A 27,985-nucleotide genomic window follows, 5' to 3' on the forward strand; every position below is an offset into this window, starting at 1 on the left:
TTTTACATGCATGTTAGAATCATCTTGGCTATTTTGATCAACATAATGTGAGCCACATATGGAATTTCTGAAAGACCTCAATGGCATCTATACGTTTCTTTAGCATGTAAGCCTTGCCTTTGGGTAAAGAGAGTCTGGGGTAGTTTAGCCATGTTGGATGTTTCTTTAGAATATTTTGGTGGCCACCCCAAATCCTCACTCGTACAACTGGTAGATAATTAGATCTTTCATGATCGTTAGAGGAGCTTGTGTGTACAGGATCATGTACCTTGGATATCTCTTTAGCCAAAAAATCCTTCAGGGTGGATGCAACCCTGCATTGTCCACTACTTGGTCCTGAGCAGTCTTTCTTTAACCTTGAGGAATTCATACTTCACTATATATGGAAGGTAATTTTGGTGTTAGCAAGTCGCCACCATGATGGACATCTATACCATAGCTATCTAGCACTACCATAATATGTCAATACTTAGGGAAGTGACTCAAAGGGGTAGAGAGACTCTTTGAGGTTGTAAGTCCTCAAGAAGTGAACAAAAGCATCAACTCAACAAGAAAATCACCACTTAATGATGAGAAAATCTACCTATGTCCTTCTCACCACTCTCGATCATCACACCATTTTGTCGGCTAAACGGACTCGAATTGTCATGAAACTTCAAGGGAAGCTTCACTAGGCCTAAAGGGGCAAGTCTACAAAGTCTAACAGGATTATGACAAGGTACATGGATCATGATATATCATGATCTAGGTCACAAAAATTGCAATAGAATAGTTTAGATAAGTTTCCCAAGGTCTAATAATACTCTACTTTGGTAAGAACATCAAAGATAGTGATTAAAGCACTAAAATATGAATATTATGCTCGTAGATGTGTAGTTGCAAACCACAACGGAATTTGCAATGCTTATACTTAATTAAAAGAACAAGGGAAGAGGATCACAATGCAAGTTTTGGAATCAAAATTGGATTACCCCATCATTAGATATGTTGATGATTACAAGTTGGAGTTGCTTAGTCACTTGAGCGTACATACAACAAAGTTCTTCTTTGTCCAAAAGATAAGCCTCCCTTTCAAAGTAAAGTTAGTCTTTTATACCTAGGGTCTTGTAAATGGCCAATGGCCAGCTCACATGGGCCTTTACACATATCATGACATAATTACAACTTAGAGAATCGACTTGATACTCGAAAATTAGATTTACACCTATTGTAGCTATAAAAGCTCGAAAAAATAAGAGAGTACAAATACATAAAAAATATGGTGTCCAGCTAGGTCGGTGCCTGTATGCTGAAATGAGGAAACATAAAACATTCACCAAACATTCCCCTCTTCCTAGCTTGTGTTGTCCCTTGACATGACCATGAGTAATCTGGTCACTAGGGTGATGTTCAGGTTTTCCTTCAAGGTTGTTCTTTAGCTTTGAAAATGCTTTGTGTTTGACTCACACTTCCCCCTTCCTTGAGTGGTTTCTATATGTTCACTAGGAAGAGGATGAGGTATAGGAGGGCCTCTTTATTTTTTATGAGCTTATGTAGGCAATTAACATTTTGAAAAATAGATGTATGCCATGTGTGTAAGAATGGTTGGTGTGTAGGAGATATGTAAGAGTGGTCAAAGGATGCACTCCCCCCCCCCCCCCCCCCCCCCCCAAAAAAAAAGGAGGTGAAAATTTTATGTCTTTTTAGCCTTCCATAACTCGCATATATGATCTCCGATTAGAGCTGAGATCATAGATCTACAATCTATGCATCAAGCTCTTTCCATAAATATGCTACATGATATGGTTTTACCCGCTAGATTTTAAGTTCTATTTTAAGGGGAAAATTTGAATTCAAATAAACTAGCCATTTTGCCTGTTTGAATTCAAAAGATATCCTTTGATTACTTTCTTAATACTAAAGGTTTGACTCCTTAAACTACCAAATAAAGAGGCCCTCGTAGACCCCATTCTCTTCCTAATGTGTGTGCTGGTCGATACATGAGTTGGGCTTCTATTGTCGATTTTTGTTGCAAATTATTCTTTTTGTTGCCACTTTTGGCAGTAAAGATAGCTATTAGTGATGGTTGTCTTTTGAGTACTGAACCTCTTTGGGTTGTTGACTTTATGATGGATGCTGCCCTAGGGTTCCATGGTAGTGTGAGTCCTTTGCAATATTTCACCAACTTGAAGCACTGTAAGAGCTTCTTAAGATTGTCATAGACAAATTTCTTGCTAAATTTGTCATTGCTTGGCCATTGTTCTTTTATGACATTCATCGAACTGCCATTGTTTAATGGAAATGTGGTGTTGTCCTCGAAGACAAACATAGTTGAGACGTACAACTATTTCTATGACTCTTTGGACAGATGATATGGATAGCAATATCCCTATTGTTGATATAGAAGGAATATATACAAGAATATAGTGATGAGTGTTGCTAGATTAGGGTCTAAAACCTAGATGGCCAAAGGGGAAAAACCCGGTGGGAAAAAAGTGCCTTTGGGATACTCTCTTATTGGAGTTGAGCAATTGGATTTTAAGTATCTATAGGTGAGTGATCGAGAGAAACAAAGAAAGAGTGTCTAATGCAAGGGTCAACTATAGGATACTCTATATGCATATGAGAAATTTTTTCAAACAAAAGCACGTAGTGTGAAAGATGGAGTTATGGGTGCTTCAAGGAACAAATATAACACATGTAACATCAAAGGATGTCACAATAGCTTCCACATTTCCAAGAAGGATTTTTGATGTAGAAGCTTCTCCACTCATTCCTCACTGTGCTTAGTGCACGAGTCTCTTTTTAGCTTCCTCCTTCACTTCACTAGACTTAGAATACATAGACTTCAACTCTTATGCTCACCTATACCAGCATGACCAACACAATGTAGATATACTCAACTCCTGCAGCTTGAGAAGTACCTCGAATAGCTAATATGCTTAGACCATAGAGAGTATTACTTAAAGCTTTGGTACTAACACCCTGCTTATTTAGTGGCTTAGCTGCCTGACTCTCACTCTTATGGCATGTATTTTTAATGGCGAATTGGATGTATCTATTCAAGGCCAATAACCCAATTTCATAGGTCTTTGAGATTTAGACCTCCTTCCATTAGAAAAAATATGAACTTTGCATGGGCCTTGTAAGGATCCCTAAGTTTCTGTGATTAAGGTTAATCTTGTGTAGACTTTGAGAGACAAGTGTATTTAATGGGCTACTTTTGAGTAGGATTCTCTAGCCTTTTTTTAGGGCCATCTAAGCTATGGTCCTCCTAGAGTTGCCTTTCTCTCTCTAGCTCTTGAAAAGTGAAGGAGAAAAGGTGTCGTGTCTTTAATTACCTCCTTCCATTCGTTTCCCATGCCACCTCATAAAAAAATTGCATAACCCTAAGCGAAAAAATGAGTTTTTTTATTAAAAAATCAATTTTTAGTTTTTTTCCCCTCAAAAGTTCATCTCAACCTATATACATATCAAAAAAAGCTTTTTTTAAACCTTTTTTGGACTTAAACTCACAAGAAGGCCAATTTTTGAATTTTTCTTTTCCCTCCAAAAAAATAACTCTCTCCCTCTCCTCTCCTCTCTTCCTCCCTCTCCCCTGCATCTCTCCTACCTCTCCCCTACCTCCCTCTTCTCCCTTCCATTGCCTTCCCCCTTTGCATCCTTAGGTTTAGCAGCCATTTTTCTTAACAATATCAAAAACCATGCATCTCGCACACCATGTGTGTATATTTTCTTGCCCATAGAGTTTGCATCAAAAGTCATACATGTGGGTGACCAAAGATAATCACAACCAATGTTGTGCTACAGGTTGACACCAATGTTGATTGTGGATGTAAGTGATAGTCTATACACTGTAATTCATTTTATATTGTCTTCGTTTCTCTTAAAAATATTCAATTCAAATTTTGAACCATTTTCCACCAAAATCTCCTATGTGTATGCAAGTGTATACCCAACATACACACATGCACTCGCCCATTTCCTTCTCTTTTATTGTAGAGATTGAAAAACCCTTTAATATTTGACATAATAGATCTTAATCACCACTTTCCCTATAAAACAAGCTTCTTTGTTACATCTTGCAGGTAGGTGCTTTAAATCCATCCTTATTAGAGGTGGGTAATCTCATCATAATGTATATTTTAGGATTATTTATTCCTAGTTGGATGGAAATACTTGCAGATTTGAACATCATATACTTAACATGTCTTTATTATATAGCTTGCAACAAATATTGAATTGATACATGCTTTTGTTTGAAGAATAGGTCTCTAACATGTCATGGTACAAGGTAACCTCTTACTATGCTAGTTAAGCGGTGGTGTTTGCAACAATGACTCAAGGAAATGGATTTATATGAATCTTTTATGATGGCACAAAGCTCTCCTCAAGCAATGTGGCTCCCACTACACCAAGAACCGCTATGCTAACATAGACACATCCCTAGTAGGATGATATAACAGCTTTCCATCAGCAACACACCCTTTCCTAGCATGAGGACACCCCCACCAAAGATATTTTTATATGAATCTTTTATGGTGGCACAAAGCTCTCCTCAAGAAATGTGGCTCCCACTACACCAAGAACCACTATGCTAACATGGAGAGATCCCTAGTAGGACAATACAACAACTTTCTATCAGCATCACACCCTTCCTTAACATGAGGGCAGCCCCACCAAAGATATTTTTATGTGATAGGTCACCCCATGAGCATACCATGTCATGGAATGGATGCAAGAACTATGACCGCACTACCCCTTGTAAGTTGTTCATGAATGTATGTTTATCAAAGTCAGTGAGAAGAAATTTGAGCTTTTTTGTTTGCTAATGTGTAAGAGCACTCTAGCTCTACCATGTTTTGTTTGCTAATGTGTAAGAGCACTCTAGCTCTACCATGTTTTGTTTGCTGATGTGTAAGAGCAATCTAGCTCTACCATATTTTGGGATTGTTTGATAAGTTAAATCTGTAGTCATTTAAAGTGTAAATTTATTTTCGTTTGGTAAGATTGTACATGAGAAGACATGAAAAAGTCAAAGAGATCTTTAAGGAATGAACCTCGATGAGATTCCTACCATGCACTTGTGACACCATATCTCTCTTTGAACCCTTTGATTTCTATCATTGTGGGGGGTCCAAGGGGGGCTATTTTCAAAAATTTGGCAATAACTTTTTTTAAAAGAAAATTTTGGTTGTTTTAAATTTTGTATAGAGTCTATGAGTTTATAAAAATTCTTTTACTTTAGTTTCAAAATTTGACCCAGGGCTCTCCTTGGAAGCCACTTTTGAAGGTATTAGGGTGAGATTTTGGGAAAGTTTTGTATGTAGGAAATACAATCCTTAACATAAGAAAAAACATTGGTTCTTTGAGTATTTTTAGATTCCATTGTTTGATGCATGTTGAGCCCATAGATTAAGAAAAAAGTAAGAAATATCTTTTTTACATCATTTCTTAAGAAATTGCCAACTTGCAGGTTGATTTTTGGAGAATCCGAGCAAGATATTTCTTTTTTGCATCACATGGACAGACAAAGAGCGCGACGAGATGAAAATCATGTGAGGCAAGCTCATACAGATTCAAAGCTGATTGGGAGAGACAAGCACCTATATTTTTTATCTACTTGCCATTTTAAGGCCCATGACACCTCAACATGAGGGGCCACAAGGGCGTGCAAAATGGCTATACAGGGACTGCAAGGGTACGCAAAATGGCCAAAGAGGGGTCCCTCTTTGGCCATTTTGTGCACCCTTGTGGCCCCTCTTGTTGAGGGTCCTAGGGCCTAAAAATGGAAAACATGCGCTTTTGTTCACGCCATGAGATAGAGATGTGGTGTTTAATGTAATGAGAGCAAGACCCCCCCCACCACACACATTTTTCTCTGTGTTTAAAGGCCTCACAAATCTTGTGTACTAAACACTCAGCACTAGAAATTGTCCAAACAAGGAGCCAATTTTTACTTCCTTGTGTCCACCCCCTATTCAAGGGAATGTTTTGGTAATTTAGCCATTTCTTTGGTATTTGAAACCACATGTGACCCCTATTGTTATAGTGTCCAACCAAAGGTTTCTTGATTAGCAGTTGACATAGTGGTACATATCTTCTATGTTAACAATACATGCATCTATAATTTATGTTTACACTTTCTCTATCCAAATGAGCTACATAGTAGAAGTCAAATCCACAATAACAGTTAAGTTCACAAGGGTGATGGGTATTTGTATCATCTTTAGCAACAAACAAACCAGTGAAGAAGGATATTTAATAAAATTTGATACCAAAAACTTGTCAACACTACTCAAAAAAGGTGGAAACTCAAAGTCTTTACAATATATGTATGTTGAAACATGAATCAATAATAAGTTAATTGTTCACCTATCAATCACTCTGCTATACACCAAAACCTCTATCTCAAGTTGTCCTTTCTCTAAGTTAAGCTTGGCACATGCATACTAGTATGGAAACAATAACATGTTGGAAAGCAATAATTTAGATTTCTCAAGTTGTGATACATTTCTAATGAAGCAGGATATATTCAACATTCCCAAATGATGACATCTTGACGAAGATTATGATCCACTTCAATAAGAATAACCATTAATAATGTAGTTACAATCAAAATATTGCTTGAATTTCTTCATGGTGGAGTGATTAAGACTTGCGACTTGAAACATCTTAGAGGCAAATCAAAATATCCATAAAGGTCAACAATGTTTCTCAAATATGTATGAAACTCCAATAATCTAAATTAAATACTCTCACTCAATACGACACCATAAAAAAAAAACATATTTATTTTGCACCAAAATGAGTATAAATACAAAAGCATTTATAGAGGATTTCAACCTCATGAAAAAATTACAAAGGGAGACAATGTTGTTGTTGTCAGGCTTCTCTTAAAAGTATTTGTCTTCCTCATCTAGAGATGCATATACACTTGAATATTTGTGTGTATATGACACTAGGGAAGATGGTAGTATTTTATGGAGGGCTTTTCTAAGATCTCCTAGAGAGTACATACTGGTTCAAGATTCTACACAAATCCTACTATTCTTATCAAAATATTTTAACATGGTAGTGAAAGGTCTCTCACAGACAAAGAATAGAGTGCTTTCCATCTTTGTGCATGGTTGCTTGCTCATGTCCTCTCAAAACAAGTTGAATTTGTAAGTAAGCACTAGATTTTGTGAGCACAAAGTGATAAAAGTAGAAAATGATATCATTCTAATAATCTAGTAACAACTATACAAGTAAGAAATTAGAAGGATAATCTTTGATAACTCTCCATAGATAACATAACTTACTTGCAATGTGAGGCTCAATCACATGCTATGCAACCTTAGATGGCGTACCAAAGCCATCAACAAAATATCACACCCCAATGTTATGAGGTGTGAAGCCCTAGACATTGAAATCTATATAGAGGTTGATTATCTTCAGCATAATAAACTTAAAGATGGAGATTATGTTAAGCTCTGAATGTAAGCTACAAGGGTAGTTTTCCTACCATTCTATCTCTATGTTGGATGTGAACCCTTGCAATGCTCACTCACCATTCACACTACCTATTGTTGTGCTATGCAAGTCATGTGAGCTCATACTTTTTCCACCTTCGAGAGTAGAGGTTTCCATGTAGTGTGAGTGAATGAAAGTAGAAGGAGGAGAATCTTATTTCATGTTGTAATGGAGGTGAGAGAAGGTAGAGGAGCTAGCTTGGCGTGAAATTTTGTGGTGGGCAATGGGAAGAGATGGGGGAGGAGCTTGCTTGGTGCTACAATGGAGGTGGGAGAAAGCTAACGTAGAGATAATGCTGGACTATAGGAGATGATTGTTGCAACAATGGAGAGCTTGAAAAAGGATTTGTAGAGAGAGAAAATCACTTTTTAGCTATAGAATAGGTTGAAACAAAATTTGGAGGGTGAAAAATGATGTTCTGAATTTTGTTTGAAAAAATTCAAATTTTTGGGCTTTTTAGTGCATTATTTTAACTTTTGGAGGTCAAAAATGCTTTTTAACCATGAAATAGGTTTGGGAGCCTTTTAAAGAATGAAAAACTTGAAAATCGAAATTTTTGAAATTTAAAATTTTTATTGTATTTCTAAATCCGAGCCAAAATAACTGGTCCCCCCCCCCCTTCCCTCCCTTTTCCCTAGCCACCTTCCTTACCTTCTCACTAGGTAAGAAGCCATTAAGAGGTGTAAGGCTACCTTGTCCCCCTACTTTTTTGAGGGTATAGAGTGTCCACCACTCTCTTCCTATTGGTTGGCCTCTAATTAACCTTAATCCCAAAGGGCCCTTAGAGGGTTGATATTTTTCCTAAAACATTGTTTTCGTCTTTGGATGCCACCATTTTTTCTAGTAGGTTGGTATAATTCTGATCCTCTTGATTTGTTTGTCGTATGATACTACTTTGTGAAATAGGTTCTATGGTTTTCAGGGACTGATGGAAGCCTTTGCTTTATCTCCCATGTAAAGTGGTAGATGTGTGTGGGTTATCTAAGATTGAGTTTCCATTAGCGATTTTAGAACCCACCTTGTCTTTGGTCCTCATGTGATTGTCGTTTGTATTCATCCCTTTTTCTCTATGACTTGATGGTCATTAGGCTTTGGTATCCATATATGATTATTATCATTTTAAAGTGGTTGTAGATGTGTGTGGGTTCTCTAATATTGAGTTTCCACTATCGATTTTGGAACCCACCTTGTCTTTGGTCCTCATGTGATCGTTGTTTTCATTCGCCCCTTTTTCTCTTTGACTTGATGGACAATAGGCTTTGGTAATCCATACCTGATTATTATCATTGTAGAAGCCTTGGTTTTGTAGTAGAAGACGAGGTATCTATCTAGAGGATGTATCACCTTCGATTGTGATTGGCTTCTATCAGCTCTTGTTTGTGATTTCTTGCCTTTGGGTGGATCCTTGAGCTACATGATTTATTTTAGTTGTTCCAGGTTAAGCTACTAATTTTGGTAACCATATTTGAGAGTTACCTTCATAAAATCCTTGTCCTTTGAGTGACTTGCCTGGAATCATCCATTGCAACTTGCTTCACATGCCCTTGGTGGGTATCTTGGTAGATGTATTACTTTGGTACCCATACTTGTTGCATATATTGCTTTTTTCTTTCAAGGTCTTCTCTTTTGCCTTTTGTTGTTATTCTTCCTCCTTATTGAGGTGTTCATCTTCCATTGAAATCTCGGATTTTGCTTTGTAGAACTTTTTTCTTGAGGTGAGCAGGTCCGATCTATTACCTTAGGCTTTTTGGCCCAAACATTAGTGCTTCCTTGAAAGTATCCTTGAGAAATGAATGACTTATTTGATGCTAGCCACCCTATGACCTTTGGTTTTTGAGGTTGAGCTTGTGATTGGTGTATCTAAAGTGGGTCTTTGACTTTGATGTGCTCTTTGGATACTAACACTTGGTTGATTATTTTTACGTTCTTTCAGAGGCTCTATTGCGATGGAAACTTTGATTGATAAACATTTTTCTTAGGTTTCCATTGCATTGTTGATAGTGTGGCTCTTGATGTAGAGGCTATGTAGGAAGTTTGATGGAGACTCATTGAACTTGTGATGTTAATCTACTGCAGTGTTTGCTTTAGCTTTACCATTTTCTGCTATGGTTGGCTGTTTCTTTTTTGCATGGGCTTGAGATGCTTCTAAGACTGCATCTATTGTTGTTTTTGAAGCTTTGTGTTGTTTGCTGAAAGAAGATGCTCATCGAGCTGTTTTTCAAGACTAGACTCTCTTTGATGTGATGGGGGTTGATTATATAGAAAGTGTCCTTGAACTCCTCGATACTTAAGTTGAGTACATCTTTTGCCACGTAAAGCTAGGAATCAATGTTTTAGAACTTGAGTACATTGTTTCTTCTATGCCTTTAATTTGCATCTTTCCCATCATTATCAACATGCCATAAGACATTAGATTCTTTGTAGCAAAAGAATTATCACAGATGAACATGTAATTTTGAGTCTTGTTTCTCCACATACATTGAATCTGGTCACTCTAGGAGACAATTGATCTTCTCTCTTATCCTTGTTTTTCTCTTGATCTTGATTTTGTTGAGAACCTAATGTGGAACTTGGGAATAGTGCTTCTTCCTCTACTTTTAGTTATGCATTTTCTGGAATCGACTTCTTTGAAACAAATGTTGTCGATACTTCAAGTATGTAAATGGTGACATATTATTGTGGTTACTTTTCTTTCTTTGTTTTCACTTTGCATCATGATTTATGACACAGTAGTTTGTCCCACTTTTTTTCCTTTCATACTCACAATTTTCATTAGCTTCCCTCAACACCTTTATCATAAAATAGGGAGCTATGTCAAAGCCTTCCTCATCATAAAAATTTGTAGGTGTTGTTTCATTTATGCTCACATATAGAGTAGTCAATATTTGATCCCAACTAAAAGGTTTAAACAAATCTTTTGGAAATGGTTCTTAAAAGTAGCCTTTGTCCTCTGCTGATCTCTCTAGATTGTAGTCCTCTTTGATCAGACTCTCACATTCAGACGCTCCACACTCCAAATATATGCTTTGATGTGCAATCATGTAGGCATTTCCTTTTTTGTTTTTAACATTGTTGAGTCAAATTCCTCTACAAGAGTTTGACTAACATCTCTATAGCTATGGACCTTAATGTTGATCCTCATTGTGAAATCCTTGTGCCGCAAGTAGAGGTGCTCATAGCCCCAATCCTGCACCATCTTGATGCATGAATGGTCCCCCCAAAATGAAAAAGTTGTTTCACTTTCCAAAATGAAATATGGAAAAGGTATGATTGTATCCACATGTCTCTCTACAAATCCATCCACAAGTTATAGTTTCATTTTTTTTTTTTTTGGAGAGCTAGTCTCCCTCATTTTTCCCATATCTCTTTTGTTGCTATGGCCACTCCAGGCCCACTATCAAGTGTAGTAATGGCTCTCACTTTTTGCTGCTTTAGTGGCAAGGTGGTGCTCCCTCTTCTCCTTCACAATAATGTCCCATCTTGTTTATAGGTATTGGTTTTTCCTTAGGTTCCTCTTGTGTCATTTTACCCATTTGATCATCTAAGGGAATATCTTGAAGTGGAATTTTCAATCCCATCCTCTCTATATTTTTGCCCTCTTCTCTCCATAGATGTGGTTAGATTTTCAAAAAATCTAAGAGAGTAATTGTGAATTGTATAGGAGCAGACATCAATTCATGCAGGTTCTTAGTGTCTATCACTTTTGGTGTGTCTTTCCACTGATATGGTGCCACTCTAACCTTAGATTTTGTTTTGTGTTCCCCTATGAAAGATAACAAATTTTTCAATGATTTAGGTTTACTCTTCCTAGATGCTTTGGTTCCTGCATCACTGTACAAAGATTGTATATTTCCACCAGGGTAGAAATCGTGATCAATATTGATTTTAGTGATAGATGTAGACCTAAAAGTCACACTACCATCCTTTGGGCTCCTGATTGCTTTCCATAACTTAGTTGGCCATGACTCCTCTACCTCTAGGAAAGGTGCCAAAAATTGTGATCTTGCATCATTAGTGGGGTTGGCCACTACCCTTTTGTCCAATGGTGTTTCAGTCTCATGCTTCATGTGATCGTTTGTTTTGTTTCTTTTGTGCTCAATTTCTCCATCCCTTACATGGATTAACACTTCTTATCTAGGGATGTTTTGTTTCACTGGATCCATTAGAGATTGAGCTATCTCTATGAGCATCTTGCACATTTCCAGTCTCTACTTCTTAATTTTAGGATGTGGATATGCCAACCATCTCTATTCCAATGTTTGGTTGGTTTCAAGCCTAGCTTTGTAAGCTTTCAAACAATAGAGACTCTTAAGGTTATCAAACTTTATCTTCCTGGATTGAACCTCCTTATGATAGCTTAGATGATTTTTCTTACTTTGTTTCTTCCCTATTTTCCTTCTCTTATTTTAGCTTCTCTTTGACTTGTTTCAGCTTGGTTTCTAGGGCAATTTTCTCTTTGGGCCTTTTTCCTTTCATTTTGTCTTGTTTGACTTCCACGATTTTCTTTGGGTCCTCAATGAGATGCTGTGGATTTGTGTTTGAACAGGCTGTTTATGTTCCTTCTTGACATGTTTGTTCTTAGCAGCTTCTTGAGCTTGAGCTTGAGTCACCACATTCATGTATCTTGGTCTCTAGAGGGTATTTTTAGCCCAAACTTGAGATATGAGATGTACTCAAGTATATCTATAGGATCATAAAGTCAGATACTCCCACTATGAAGAGGTCCATGGTGTTGAGATATCAAGCTCAACATATACGTCTCTTGGATGACTACCAATGACAGTCATCATCACTGGCGCACCTTGGTGGATAAGCATATATTTGCCAATGATACTACATCTATACTAAATTGATCTTGTTTACCTACTAGAGTGATGCCATACTTATCTACTCACCTCACTCACTAGTGCTTTACACTAGATTGCTATACTAGTTCTCCTTTTATGTTGTATCTTCCCATATGTTTTGTAGACCTCGTATCTTGAGTTTATGAAGAAGAATAAGTACAATCTTTTGCCTTCATCTTTGTGTGTCTCTATGCTTGCAAGAGCTTAAGCTCTCTTCTTCTCTATCTCTTGACATGGTATCAAAGATTGATTGTGTCTGAGGAGCTTGGAGCAACAAGCAAGAGCAACCCAGAAAGTGTCTTTGGTATTCTTGAGAGTCATCATCAATGATCTCTGATTGAGGTGATTCCTTTTGGAGATTGTGCATCTTAGGGTTCTATTCAATCCTTTTGACAGACTGCGCAACCGGATTTCTATTTTAGGTTTGAGACTCTATAAGTTTGCATATTGGTGGTGCAGAAAGCTTCAGTCTGGCTGCAATGTGCAGAGATATTGTTTGGCACAATGAGACACGAGATTGTGGTTACCGGCAATAATTGACTATATCTAGCAGGATGCTCCAAGACTTTGGGTTGCAAGCATGTCATCCAACAATGATGCGCTTAACCAAATTGTCAGTGAGAAGCTAGACAAGAACAACTTCCATGCTTGGAAGTTTAGAATGACCAATTTCCTTATGGGACAATGTTATTGGGACTATATTGATGGAGAGCATGAGATGACACCACCACTACCAGAGGAAGGTGCGAGTGATGCACAAATAAAGAGGTTTAAAGATTAGAACTAAGGAGCTCAAAAGGTTATGTACTGGACACTATGATTGGGCATCTACAAGATGCTCATACCCCTCAGGAGGGTTGGGACACTTTGCTGTCATTGGATGTGACCAACACAAAGGCAAGGAAGCTGCAGTTGAAGAGTGAGTCAAATACTGTGTAGAAGAAAAACTTGTCCATCAATGACTATTGGCTAAAGATAAAGAACATATGTGAGCCACTTACATTGATTGGTGTTACAATCGATGATGATGACAAATTAGAAGTCTGTCTGCAAGGTTTGGATCTAGAATACAAATAGTTCAAAAATGGCATCCATCTTCAAGAGAACATTCCCTCACTCACAAAATTGGTGTCCTTACTAATTTTAAAAGAGGAGAAACTTGAAGAAGACTCCTCTACGTAAGGTGGAAACAATTCTGAATAGGTACTTTTCAACAATAGAGGAAGAGAAAGAGGAAGAGGATATGGTACAGGTTGTGGATGAGGCCAAGGAAGAGGAACCCACCAAGCACAACAACATAAATCAAGGCCAAAACACAGGTGGCCAATGAAACTTTCAAGGCAAGGGGAGTCAAAGAGGTCATAAAAATGCACAGTGCAATAATGCAGGTCAACACAGAAATAGTATGTTGAGGTTGTGGAAGACATGGTCACTTTGAGTGTGACTGCCCAGACAGGAGGCAATAAAACAATTATGAAACCACTAATAGGAATGTAGATGAGCTTGAAAGGCTTTTGTGGTGCAGCACATGTTGAATACTATATCTATAAATGTGGAAAAATCTAGTGGTAATATCTTGTATGTGGATTCTTGTGTATCAAATCAAATGACCAGTCTTGGTGAATGGTTCAAGGAAATTCAAAATTTACAAAGGACTGGTTATGTAGAAATTTTTGATGATATTGTGCATCCCATTATGCATACAACAAATGTGCCATTGTCTATGAAAAATGGTAAAGTGAAGTACCTGGCTAATGTACTGCATGTACCCAGCATTACAAAGAACCTAGTTTTTGTTGAGAAAATGCTTGAGCAAGGTTTGCAGGTAGGTTTAACTCGGATGGTCTCTTTGTCAATGAACATTTGAATAATGGAAGGCTGATTGCACACAGAAAGAAAGTGGATCAAATGTTTACTTTGGATGTAAATGTGCCTGAGGTGAATGCTTCCATGTTTCCATAAGGTGCATGTGTTATTCTAGACATTGATATTTGGCACAAATGTATTGACCATGTAAATTTGTAGAGGATTAAAATAATGAAAACTAAAGATATGGTTATATGTTTACCTACATTTAGAGTTGTTGAAATGCAAAAAGTTTGTGAATATTGTAGCTTTTGAAAGCAGGCAAAAACATATTTTCCTCATGATAAGCATGTAAGCAAAAATGCATTGGATTTAATGCATACAGATGTATGGGATCTGACAAAAGACTACATCTATGGGTGAATGTAGATACTATGTGAGATTCATTGATGATCATACAAGGAAGGTATGTATCTATTTTATGAAGCAAAAAAGTGATCTTTTTATGCACTTTCAGAGTTTCAAAGTTATGATTGAAAAATAGGTTGGAAAACATGTAAGGTGTATGAGGTCAAATAAAGGGCGAGAATAGCGCTCTAATGAATTTAATGGTTTTTTGAAAAAGCATGGAATTTAGAGGCAATTTTCATGCAAGTATATTCCTGGCACAATGGTGTTGCTAAATAAAAGAACATGCACATTGCAAAAGTTGCTAGAGCATTGATGAATGAGAAGAACTTGCCTTATTATTTGTTAACTGAGTCACACGTCAGTTAACAGGAGCTGCTAAAGACCGACGATGTACGGATGCACATTGAGGATGAATACGAAGAAGCACTAAAGATTGGAGTTACACATTTTCCATATTTTCCCAAAATGGTCATGTATTGTAAATTAGAACATGTCAGTTAGTATGCCAAGGTAGCAGATTCAGTAAGTGGTGGAGCCCTAAAGGCCTTGGATACCCAGACATTGCATATTTTTACCCTAGGTATATAAGGCAGCGTGTAAAGGAAATTAGGGTTCTCAAGCTCATTGGTTGAGAGCACTCTTGGGTGAGAGCTCTTGCGGTGTGTGGCTATGGAGTCCTTGAGCTTCTCCTTGCTCATGAAACTTGATTAACACTGATCATTGATTCATTCTCTTTCACTATGCCTCTCTCATGCTTCTTATGATTGCCTATGATGCTTAGATTAACTAGATCTTAACTAATTAGTGGTTAATCCCGCTCTAATCTTGTGTGATTGCCCTCTTTTTCTTGCGTGTGCATGTAGGTTTGATTGGAGTGTGGTGCTCGATAGATCTATGTGTGTGTGCTTGTGATCAGTGTGTTGCATGATATGATTATTGTTGTGTGTGTCTTGCAATCGTAGTCTGTGTGATTGGGTTGATTAGAGGTGAAGAGAAGTGGATGTGGAGATTGCCCTTCATTGTGGCTTAGCTCCTCCATAAACCGAGAAGCTCACCTCGTAGAGTTAACCAATAATGTTGCCATGATTAACTCACTAACCGTGTGAGTGTTTCCATGCCTTAGTCGAGTAGCTCATCCCTCTGGATTGATAATTTTGTTGGTCATTGGAGCTATTGCAACGATGGGACCCCCAACATTTGGCGGCGCTACCGGGGATGATGGCCTACGCTAGTGTAATTGTGGGATAATCGAATGCGTTTCCTCACTAATTTCACTACTAACTTCACTTGTGTGTTTATGTTTTTTGTGGATTTTGGATGTGTGTGCATGAAGCAATGTGTTCATAATTCCCTAATTTGTCACCGTATCTTGCCAATTGTGTGTTTACACACTCTTCACACTAACCCCTTGCTAATTTGACTAATTTTTGCTAACTTATTAATTTACTATGAAGGATTGGAGCATTCAACAATTCAATTGATCTTCAATGGAAATGTAATCAAGGTGGTATTCGCAACCTCCCTAGAAACTAAGGATGTGTAGAATTGTGTAGAGATCCCACCACGATGCAATGTAATGTTGATGCAATGCAATGTTGATGCTATGTTGGATTGAAAATTTTTCGATTGTTCATTTTCATGCCGTCGTAATGCCGAAATTTTTAAGATTTGGTGGCGTATGAATTTGACAAGTTTCAATTGCTAATTGGTGAATGTGTGTTGCTAATTGGGTGCCTAATTGAGTTAATTGCATGCTTGGATGGTCAATTGCAAGTGTGTGTGCACTAAAATCAAGTGTATCTGCATTCTAATTGAGTGTTGTCCAGAACTGTGATGACCTCGGCTCGAATGATCACCAAAACTATTTTTGCACTTCCCGGTTTTTTTTTCCAGTGATTTTCTGATGTTTCTGGTTTTTCGTTGTTTGCTCGATGTGTGACTCTTTCGGCTTTGCTTTTTTGCTTTTCTACCTCTTTCGACGACTTTCTTTTTATTTTTATTAAATTTTTTGATTTTTTGAAAAAAGTTTTGATTTTTTATATTTTTTGTAAACTTTTATATTTTTTTGGAGTTTTTTAAATTTTGTGATTTATTGGGATTTTTTCTGATCCATTTTTAAATTTTTATGATTTTTTTAAGTTTTTTACTTTTTTCTAAATTTTTTTGTCAATTAAAAAAAAAAAAACAATTATATGAGCTTTTTATTTTTTATGTAAATTTTTATGTGAGTTTTCTAATATTTTTGAAAATTTTAAACCTTTTTATGATTTTTTTATTTTGTGATTTTGTGATTTTTTTTTTGACTAATACACAAATAAATGAAATGAAAGTGAGAAAAAAAAAGAAAATGAATTTGAAATGAAATGTAAAGGGAAAAAATAAAATTGAAATGAAATGAAATTTAAAAGAAATCACAACAAAATGAAATGAAATTAAAATGAAATTGAAAAGAAACAAAATGAAATGAATAAAATACAAAAGTCAATGACAAAAAAAAAAGCAAAAAGACAAAAGGCTCCAGCATGCACGTTGAGAAAAGAAAGAAAGAGGTCCCCCCCTTTTTTTTGTCTTCTTATAGCTTAATGAATAGTGTGTTTTGTGTGTAAGGGTGCGTTCATGCATGTGTGTGTGTCGTGGTTGACGGCGTTCACGCGCACAGAGGAGGGAGACATTGAAGTAAGTTCACAGATCATCATAGCTCAATTTCATGTGATCACAACATAAGATATGCCAGACGACGTCATACTGGGAATGCTAATGGCCCAGAAGATGTTAGAGATACGGAACGTAAACAGGATGCAGTCTTGAGAGACAACAAAGAATGAATACCAAGACTGGTCACTTGCGGACGACAGCACAAAGTTCTCGAGCACACTTAAAATGGAGACCGACCCCAAAGAAAATCTTATTGAATATGATTCATCTCCATCGAATAGAACTTTAGAAGAGCTTAAAGCAAACCAGACAATAACAAGTGCAAATCAAACAGAGCAAAGAGCAACCACAATAGCTATTGAGTAGATGCTGGGGGTCCCATCGTTGCAATAGCTCCAATGACCAACAAAATTATCAATCCGGAGGGATGAGCTACCCGGCTAGGGCATGGAAACACTCACACAGTTAGTGAGCTAATCGTGGCAACACAAATGGTTAACTCTATATTGAGCACCACACTCCAATCAAACCTACATGCATACACAAGCAAGAGAGGGAAATCACACAAGATTAGAGAGGGATTAACCAGTAATTAGTTAAGATCTAGCTAATCTAAGTATCATAGGAAATCATAGGAAGTATGAGAGAGGCATAGTGAAAGAGAATGAATCATTGATTAGTGTTAATCAAGTCTCATGAGCAAGGAGAAGCTCAAGGACTCCATAGCCACACACCTCAAGAGCTCTCACCAAAGAGTGCTCTCAACAAATGAGCTTGAGAACCCTAATTTCCTTTACACATTGCCTTATATACCTAGGGTAAAAATATGCAATGTCCGGGCATCCAAGGCCTTTAGGGCTCCACCACTTACTGAATCTGCTACCTAGGCACACTAACTGACCTGCTCTTTACAGTTTGGAACTCCCATTGAGCCCGTAACACATTAAAAGACTACAATGGCTTGATATAAATCGGAAATTTACAATACGTGACCATTTTGGAAAAAACGTGAAAAAATTGTAACTTCAATCTTCACTGCTTCTTTGTATTCATCCTCGATGTGCATCCGTATGTCTTCGGTATTTAGTAGCTTCTGTTAACTGACATTGACTCAGTTAACAACAGAGAATGCCACCAAAGCCAAAAGTTAAGAAGAACGGGGTTGTAGACAACTAAGAAGCAGTAGAAAGTCCAAAGATCAACTACTCATTGCCTGTCGAATCAACCAATGCAAGTCAGAATGGAGCACAAAGTTGCAAGCCACCTTCCATAAAGACACAGCTTGATCAAGATGAGACCATGACAAAAGTAGGACAAAGATCTTCAATAGAGCCAACAATGAGAATAACTGTAGTTCTCAACAGTACAAAAGGAGCAAGTGTCAGATGCAATGCTCTACTGGATAATGAAGCAAAGTACAATATGGTTGAAAAAAACATCCAAAGAATTCTATAGCTTACTCAGGACAAGCCATGTAATAGAGAAATCATGGGTAAGGCTACAAGTAAAAAAGAATTGGTTGCTATCCTTAGCATCCAGAATCATGAAGAGCAGGTAAAGTTTCAAGTCAAGCCTTCAAAGGAAATGCTTGTAGATGTCATCATTGGACATCAGTGGTTAGACCAACACAACGCTTACAAAGAAGATACAATGCTAATACTCTCTTCTCCCCAAAGAGGAAGCCAACAACAATTACAGGTACCATTAATGATAGGTTTAGAGTTGCAAAAGTCGCAAGAATAAGACAAATCTTGCAGACAAATGTAAATCCAAAGTGGACCTTTCATCAATTAGAAAAGAAGGTGTGATAGCATATGCCTTTACATCAAAGAACCCTCATGGATCAGCTTCTTCAAGCAAGTCAGGCTTTCAAAACTTCAAGTCAAATGCTGACCCAATTGAAACCTCTAGGGAGACACCCAAAAAAGCAAAGATATATCAACCAAAGTACTCAAGAAAGGAAAGGAAAGTCAAGAAAGTGTTTGTTTTGAGCAATTTAGTCAAAGTCAATGATCCAATTTGGATTAAAGACGGGAAATCAACACAGAAAGACAAATACATGGGATGGATAGCATCACAATGGAGCTTAAAAGAACAAGAGTACTATAGAGGTAACAGACACATATGGGTACCAAAACCGTAGGTTACAGTATACGAAGTAACTTTGAGTCCCTCTCAAGAAAGAAGGCCCACAAAGTATCAACCTCAATAATATCTTAGGATACCTAAGAAGCAGGTATACAACAGAACAACACCAAAGATACTAAAGTATACCACAACTCTCAAGAGTATACAAACAAAGACGGATCTCAAAGAATCTTCTTCTTGGACAAGGATTCTACATAGGATATACAAAGATTTGGCTACCAGTCAACCACAAGCCAACTACAACTACACCAGACCTGCATGAAGATCTCAAGAACTCAACAAGACCTAGGTTTCAACAAAGTCAACAATGGAGATACAAAGGTCATTTAGAGATTTGGATTCCTAAGTCTTCCAATGATCCTAGTCAAAATCCAACTGCCGACAACCAACAGAGGCCTACAACAACATCAAAGACTCTTACAAACAGGCCCAATTGGAGAATCAAATAGACAATGGAGTCTTCACAGTCAAAGAAGGACAACCCAACCAATGATGCAAATTCAAAGATGATAAAACAGGTATGGCAAAAGAAACCTTCAATGCCAACTTGGTCCTTCACTAATTGTCCTTTTGAGGATTCTAGCTTACTGTTACCTGAAGGAATGTTTGTAGTAAGCACAAGAATGTAAAATGTCAAGTTGGTAGGGTGCAAAAAACATTCTTTGGCATAGTTAGAGTCGTGTTGTTGAGCCATAAAATGAGCAAAGCATTAGTCCCAAAGCTTCAAGTCATATTAAACTCTATGCTAAGAGTCATAGTTATTTTTCTTACACTCGAGCTAGAAGAGTTGAGCATATCTAAGTTGTGTCACTCATGATGGATGAGATGAGCATAAGAGTCAAAGTCTATTAACTTACAATTGGTGGAGTGTCATAAGTCCAACACTCACACACAATGCACAGTCAGAGGAAAGCACATATCCTCAACAATGAAAACCATTCTTAAAGGGGTGCCAGCTTGCAAAGCCATGCCATATGCTTTTATAGCTACACCATATTTTTGAAGAACCCCTCAAAATCTTTCTTGCACAGCATATTGTTTTCCATGCATTTTTTGTGTATGCATAAATAGGATGTCCCACCATTGGACATATACATTAAACACTCTTTTTTTGCTTCCACCTATGCACCTCGAGTGGACTATAACAGGCAAACCAATGTTCCATCATGCTACTCTTTCATATTTTCATCTTTTTTAATTCTATATCTATTAGCAAATAATCCCTTGAGTACTTTATTAATATTTTCCATGCTAATAAATACTCCAAAAATGCATGTATCCCAAAGACACTTTTTTCCCACTGTTTTTTTTTCCCTTTGGTCATCCAGGTATTAGACCCTAATCTAGAACCTCATCATTGTACTTCCCTTGTACATACTTTTCATAACTAAACAGTAGCCTCCTCATTATGTTATTACAACGGACAAATGCAACATCATCTCTCACATCAAACATATTTGGACCAATCAAGATGCTATAGCAAATTGAACCTCATCAACAAATTCAATGACAAATAAAGACAATTAGCCCATTAACAACCAATCAAAAACCCTTAACAGTCTCCATGGACACTTTTCAATAGTGTCCGAGGATGGGTACTAAATTCGGAAGGGGGGAATGTTAACTGAGTCAATGTCAGTGGACACGAGCTGCTAAAGACCAAAGACGCACGGATGCACATCGAGGATGAATATGAAGAAGCACTAAAGATTGGATTTACACATTTTCCACGTTTTCCCAAAATGGTCATGTATTGTAAATTCTCAATTTATTTCAAGCCATTGTAATATTTTAATGTGTTACGGGCTCAATGGGAGTTCCAAGCTGTAAAGAACAGGTCAGTTAGTGTGCCTAGGTAGCAGATTCAGTAAGTGGTGGAGCCCTAAAGGCCTTGGGTGGCCGGACATTGCATATTTTTACCCTAGGTATATAAGGCAGCGTGTAAAGGAAATTAGGGTTCTCAAGCTCATTGGTTGAGAGCACTCTTGGGTGAGAGCTCTTGAGGTATGTGGCTATGGAGTCCTTGATCTTCTCCTTGTTCATGAGACTTGATTAACACTAATCAATGATTCATTCTCTTTCACTATGCCTCTCTCATGCTTTTTATGATTTCCTATGATGCTGAGATTAACTAGATCTTAACTAATTAGTGGTTAATCCCACTCTAATCTTGTATGATTGCCCTCTTGTGCTTGTGTGTGCATGTAGGTTTGATTGGAGTGTGGTGTTCGATAGATCTATGTGTGTGTGCTTGTGATTAGCGTGTTGCATGATAGGATTAGTGTTGTGTGCGTATTGCAATCGTAGTGTGTGTGATTGGGTTTATTAGAGGTGAGGAGAAGTGGATGTGGAGATTGCTCTTCATTGTGGCTTAGCTCCTCCATAGGCCGAGAAGCTCACCTTGTAAAGTTAACCATTTGTGTTTCCATGATTAGCTCACTAACCATGTGAGTATTTCCATGCACTAGCCGGGTAGCTCATCCCTTCGGATTGATAATTTTGTTGGTCATTGGAGCTATTGCAACAATGGGACCCCCAACACTACTGCTGCAATACATGATATGACACTTGAAGAGAAGTTCAGTGGTGAAAAATTAGATGTATCAGATTTTAAAGTGTTTGGATGTGTTGCTTATGTGCATGTGCCGGATCATATAAGAAGTAAGATTGATCCAAAAGTAAAATATGCATGTTCCTTGGCTATTCTCTTGAGCAAAAAGGGTACAAGTTTTACAATCCTATCACGGGTAAAGTGAGGGTGAGAAAGATGTCATTTTTGATGAAATGATAAGTTCATATGCTGATGTAATTAAAGATGATCTGGGGCTGATGTAAGAGAAAATGTGGCTGTAAAAAATACAAGTGTATAGTCACAAGTTTTAAGTAGGCCGCAAGGGTCATCTAGTGCAGGTCATGGTGAGAATCCATGGAGAGACATGTCGCATGAAAGAGTGAGTCTTGCTAACTCTTCAAATGCATCAAAGAAAGGGAAGGAAACAATTGATGATGCCCCTAAGTTACCAAATCTGATTGTTGGTTATGATGATGGTGATAGAAGTGGTTCTGAGTAGAGTTTAGATGAGGACTTTGGCATACCCTCTATGAAGACTCTGGGTGCAAGAAGGATGCAAGTAGGGAACAAGGAACCTAGAAGTGATCTTGGACCAACACTTCAAAAAGAGTAATAAATCCTGTGCATAGATTGACTTATAACAATTATGTGGCTCGTCATTGTGCAAATATGAAAAATATTATAGAGGAGGTAGAACCCACATGTTTTGAGGATGCTATTGAAGATGAAAATGGTAGCAAGCTATGGATAAATAAATGGCTACACTTGATACAAATGGAACATGGGAATTGGTGCCATTACCAAAAGGTAAAAATGCAATTGGATGTAAGTGGTTTACAAAATAAAGCACAATGCATATGCCTCCGCATCTTTGAACAATGTTGGCCACCATATTCCTTCATGAAGTACTAGCCTTGCAGTTTTATCAGCTGAAAAATGTCCCCTTGGCTGACCTGAGTGTGCTTATTCTAGGATAAAGAAATGTTCAATTTCAATAGCATACAATCATAATATATCATCCTTTCCCTACCTATACAATCATGTTTGCAATCAGCAAATAGTGATTTTCTTCTTCTCTACGGTTCTCAATCGTGCTTTACCCCATCCCTTTGGGAAGGTCTTGCTTTTTAAGTACTTGAATATGTAAGTAGTCCATTTGTACGCTTGTATTACTCAAAATAGGGTGGCATGTTCCATTGGAGGTTGCTTTTAACAGGTTTCACATGATTTTATGTAATTATGGACACTGTTTTCCATGTTTTGCCAGTATACCCCAAGTCTCCTTAGTCTTTGGTGTGTTTGTGTCCTTCCATTGTGAAACCCCGGGTGTTGTATATGATCCTGTTTAAATTGTGAAACCCCGTGTGTTGTATATGAGCCTGTTTGTGGTAGTATTCATTCTCGTCTGGCTATACACATAGTCTCAAAATCTCATCCTTACCCTTCTTGTAAAATCGATCGTCCAGCTAAAAGCTTGTGAGGACAAGGGTAGGAACAGTCCGGGCCAAGGGCCAAGACGGACATGCAGTTAAGGGGGTCCCTATATTTAGAAGGCCAAGGGCCTATATAGGGCATGGCTGGGTGGAGATTAGGATGTCAGTTCACATGTCCTTTCACTGGTATCAAAGCCACTCTTTTTTGGGACACAGGCATGGAGAGCCAGCCGTTTTTAGCTTTGCATGTGCATGAGGAGGGGAGCCATGGAAAAGAGCCCTACTCAGGCGGGAGAGAACTCTCAGGGCGAGCACCATGTGCAGGCCCCTTGAGGCGAGGAGGGAAGGACAATCGACTTCCACCATAGGCCGCACAGACGGGCTCGACGGATGCGCGTTGGGATTTGCAGCATAAGCCGTCATTGGGGCGACCCCCACAGAGCACCGCACACACTGCTACCTCCTTGCCAAGCTCTCGCGGCCCTGTCAGGCGCCATTGCTGACTGCAAACGCTACTTTGGTGTTGCTTTTTCACACCAAAAATGCCCAAACGCCTTTGGTCTTGGCCATTCCCCTCAAATTTTTTGAGGAAGGGTGCATGCCCACCTCAGCATACACCCATACAAGCTACACGAGATACAGCATCCAAGCCAAACAAGTTTTGGCATCATACAAAGAGACGCACGGCCCTCGATTATCGGTATACAATTCAGAGATAAAGGAGTGATCAAGTTGCAGATTTTTGCAACTTAATTATTATACGACAATATTTTCGGTTGCCGCTCGTTAAAGCACCACCCGAGTCGACCATACACGGTAACCATAACTTCGCCGAAGCATAGGAAGCATACATCGGTGTTTGGAAGGGCATCCTCGGCTGCAAATCAATTGTTGATTTTGTGGTGGCTTGGGATTTACAATTCGATTTCAAATTAGACGTTCAGTTCAGTTGAAGACATAATTACCCAGTTAATTATTGCAACCTGCTACGAGCTAGTGCTGAAGTTCCTCGGTGTTCACCTCTTCGCCAATTCTACAGGGATTGGAAATTCACCTTCTTTACGACCGCCGGCGAGGTTAGCACAACTAACTACCTTTGTGTTCGATACGGTTACAAGTTTTTGTTGCATTCCAAGGTACTGTTTTCTCTTTTGTTCGCACAACACAGATTCTCCATGAGTGCGGAAATTGATGATCAACACATGTTTGACTTTGAATATATCGAATGGGCTCCACCTGTGGATGTCATGGGGTCGGATACTCTCACGGAGAGTACCCTCGTGGCAACAGGGATGGATGGTGCAAACCGAGGTGATCAATCTCTGTCTCCTCGTTTATCAATCCCTCCTCCACAGAGCGTGCTGGATATTCTAGAGGATGACAGTCAATTTCTAGATGCCATGGAGTTTGTCACTCGACAGGACTGGACAACTTTTGAAGCCCGATTTTGCAAGCTCGCTGTCAAGGTTCAAATCTTGGTTACACAAGTCGAAAATCTTACACAACTAATTTACAGAATGCTACCAGAATCAGCTCTCCACTTGCCATCAACCCAGGGGGTTGCCAATTTACCAGTTATGAACAACAAGGTCCAACATGTCCACAATACTTCGGTTGTCGGAACAAATCAAGGCACGACCAACGTGGTCAGGAAGCGCCTATCACCATCCGAATTTCAACGTGCAAAAAGTCAAAAATTATGCTTTATTTTCTTAGGAACACATAAAAAAAAGCAGTGCCCACATGTCGGAAAACTTAATCATGATGCATGAGTTTGTGATTTGACATAAACTCTAGTTTTGGTGCACGGCACAGTAGTTATATGGCTTTTTGAATATGCTAGGCGCAACCATTTTCTCATACTTCAATATGGAATTTTCAGCATATTGTACATTTTTTTTTTAATTGGGTATGTCAAACCCCAATTGTTTTCTGCCACAGTCATTTTTGGTACGACCAGTCACATCATCTCGGCTTATATGATCTGAAGAAAACATTCTGAGATGCATGCAAGATCACTGCATTAGGGTGTATATGATACACGTGTCCTACAACTCACGTTTTGCATTTACTTTGGACAGTATTATGAAATACAAAATGCTTGGCCCATTTTACATGACATAAGGCTTCTAATTCGTACTACGATTTTCTCAGCGACAAGAGCAGTTGGCAACCAAGTTTGGGGCACCTACATTATTCAAGATATCATCTCATCGAATCCTTACCAGTCTAACCGGTGCAAGGCACTTAGGGTGTTGACTTCAACGGTTATCACGGTAGCCATGGGCTTTCGTTTTTGTATGCAAGGCATTCTACCCAGATGGTAGACAATACGCTCTCACAAATCACTCTATCAAGGACACTATTAGTATGCATTGTTTCCCATAATTTTCGGTTGCTATCCAGGCACACAAAACAACCTAAAAACTTCTACTGGATTCACAACCCATACACGGTAGATAGTCAAGATCTGACTTGTGTTCCCTCTTACGATGCGAGCATCATACAGTCAGATGGTTGCATGCTTATAGGATAAGCTGCCAGTCAGGCATAAGATGTCTAAGCGCACAAGTTCTGAGCACACACAAATTAGACATTCAAGGAAAGTCCCTCAGCCCAGCATGCTCTTCTGTTCGTTCTTTACCTCTTTTCTAATGTACAACATGCACATTTCCTATGAAGTTTGTTTCATGTTTTCTCTCGAGCCACGATGCTCTACAATTATCAGCTACAAATTGGGCAAGGTGCCATTCACATTTATTTCATCAGTTTATCGATTGAACACTCATTGCCATACGGGCTATGAACCACGCACGCTGGCTATGGGCCATTGCTAAATCTAGGATAAGATCCACTTGTTGGTATTCCATGGATGATTGTTCTCAAGATCGAACAGCTCTACCTAGTGGTGTACACATTGACGTTAATTGACAAGCAAGCGTCTTGTCATTATAGATATCATTATGGATGTTTAGGATGTCATTTTTGCACTACATGTTTCTAGTGCGATTAAGTTTTTTATACTCTTACACTTACATCAGTTGATCTATACCATGGAGTCTAGAGGCAGCAAACGGTTGAGACAGCATGGCTGTTGACACGAGCTAGGAATCTTACTTGTGTGGATGTCTTGCTCTCTCTATAGCACTACGGAGTGTCTATGGACATACTGTTTTGGGGTACGACCCGGTGGGTGATGCTACATCACCCCATAGCCATTAAGGATCACAGTTTGATCTGCATTGAGGATCACAATTGATCTCTCCCAGTTATATTTTCAAGGAAATAATTCTGCAATCTACCATACGCGGTAGCGGATGGACACACTTTTTAAGTTGATTCCAATCATTCTGTACACGGTTGACTATGTTGGTTACCGTTATCTGCTAGTTAAGAAGTTTCTACAAAGAGCCTTACCAACGGGTTTGACTACGTAGATTATAATCCAAGAGCTTGGATTGCAAAGGCAACACCCAGGCTTACCAGTGCAATGCTATTTGTATTTTCAGGTAGGGGACGTACTCCTCTCCATTTGAATACGGGTAAGTGAACATTACGTTCAAATCTCCAGGTACGCATCTATTGATTTGGTGTTATTCCATTTTTAGTATGCTTTGCTTGGTTTTTCAAGACGTATAAGTACGCTTGAATGTTACAGAGTCATGCCCACGGCATGCCGGCACAAAGTATTTTGGGCCAAGTATCCAATCTATCTTTGTGCCTTATGCTGTTACGAACCTACTTGAAGGGTTCAATTTGGCACATGTTGTCACATGAGATACAACATGGTCTAAGAACTCAAGGAGTTCGGTTTAGCCAGTGTGGAGCAATGAATGAGGGTCCCTCTCACTCTTGTCGTAAAGTGTTTAGAACTACCTCCACACACAAGTACATCTTGTACTTGAAGGATGTTCCTTTTTACACATCCTTACATGAGACATATTCCACATGTGGAGAATATGAGTCTCTGGACTGACACTGGCGCCATTATTTCAATTATGTGTCACGACAAAGTCCCTAGGTGCTGGTCACATCTGTTTTCTAGACCATTTTTTTCTAGCACGACGTATCAGGAGCAATTTCGTGGGCAGAAATTGTCGGATACTCAGAATGACTTGTCAAGGTACAAGTACTGCTAAACAATATTACAGATGGTTGGTTATACGAATAGCAAGGCTATAAGTTGTTAATGAAAAGTTTCATTGTCTGTACCTAGAAGTGATCACTATTTCACCTTCTATTATGGTTTAGATGTTTACGCAAAGCTTGCAAAAGATTGCAAATGAAAGTACTTAGTTTCTTTTCAGAACTATTTACATTCTTTTTAATGTATGCTAGGTGCATCACATTTTCCATAAGTATTGGCAAGAATCACCATGGATATACAGGTTCGGGTTAGTTTTTGCTAAACGCATGCACACTAGGTGTTATGGGCCCTAGTGTTTAGCAAAGGCTGATTTGGAACGGCATGCATATTCCTCATGTTCCTGCTTATGAAGCATTTTGCACTCTAAGTGCAGTAACTCTATGAGATTACTTTTGGGTCTACTAATCCCCAATAGAGGTCATGGCTCGGTTTGGGGGTTTGTGCATTTCTCAAGGTAACCATGATGGTTATT

The sequence above is a fragment of the Adiantum capillus-veneris genome, chromosome 26 (genome assembly GCF_014529385.1).
Source record: "Adiantum capillus-veneris isolate H3 chromosome 26, ASM1452938v2, whole genome shotgun sequence".
Lineage (NCBI taxonomy): Eukaryota > Viridiplantae > Streptophyta > Polypodiopsida > Polypodiales > Pteridaceae > Adiantum > Adiantum capillus-veneris.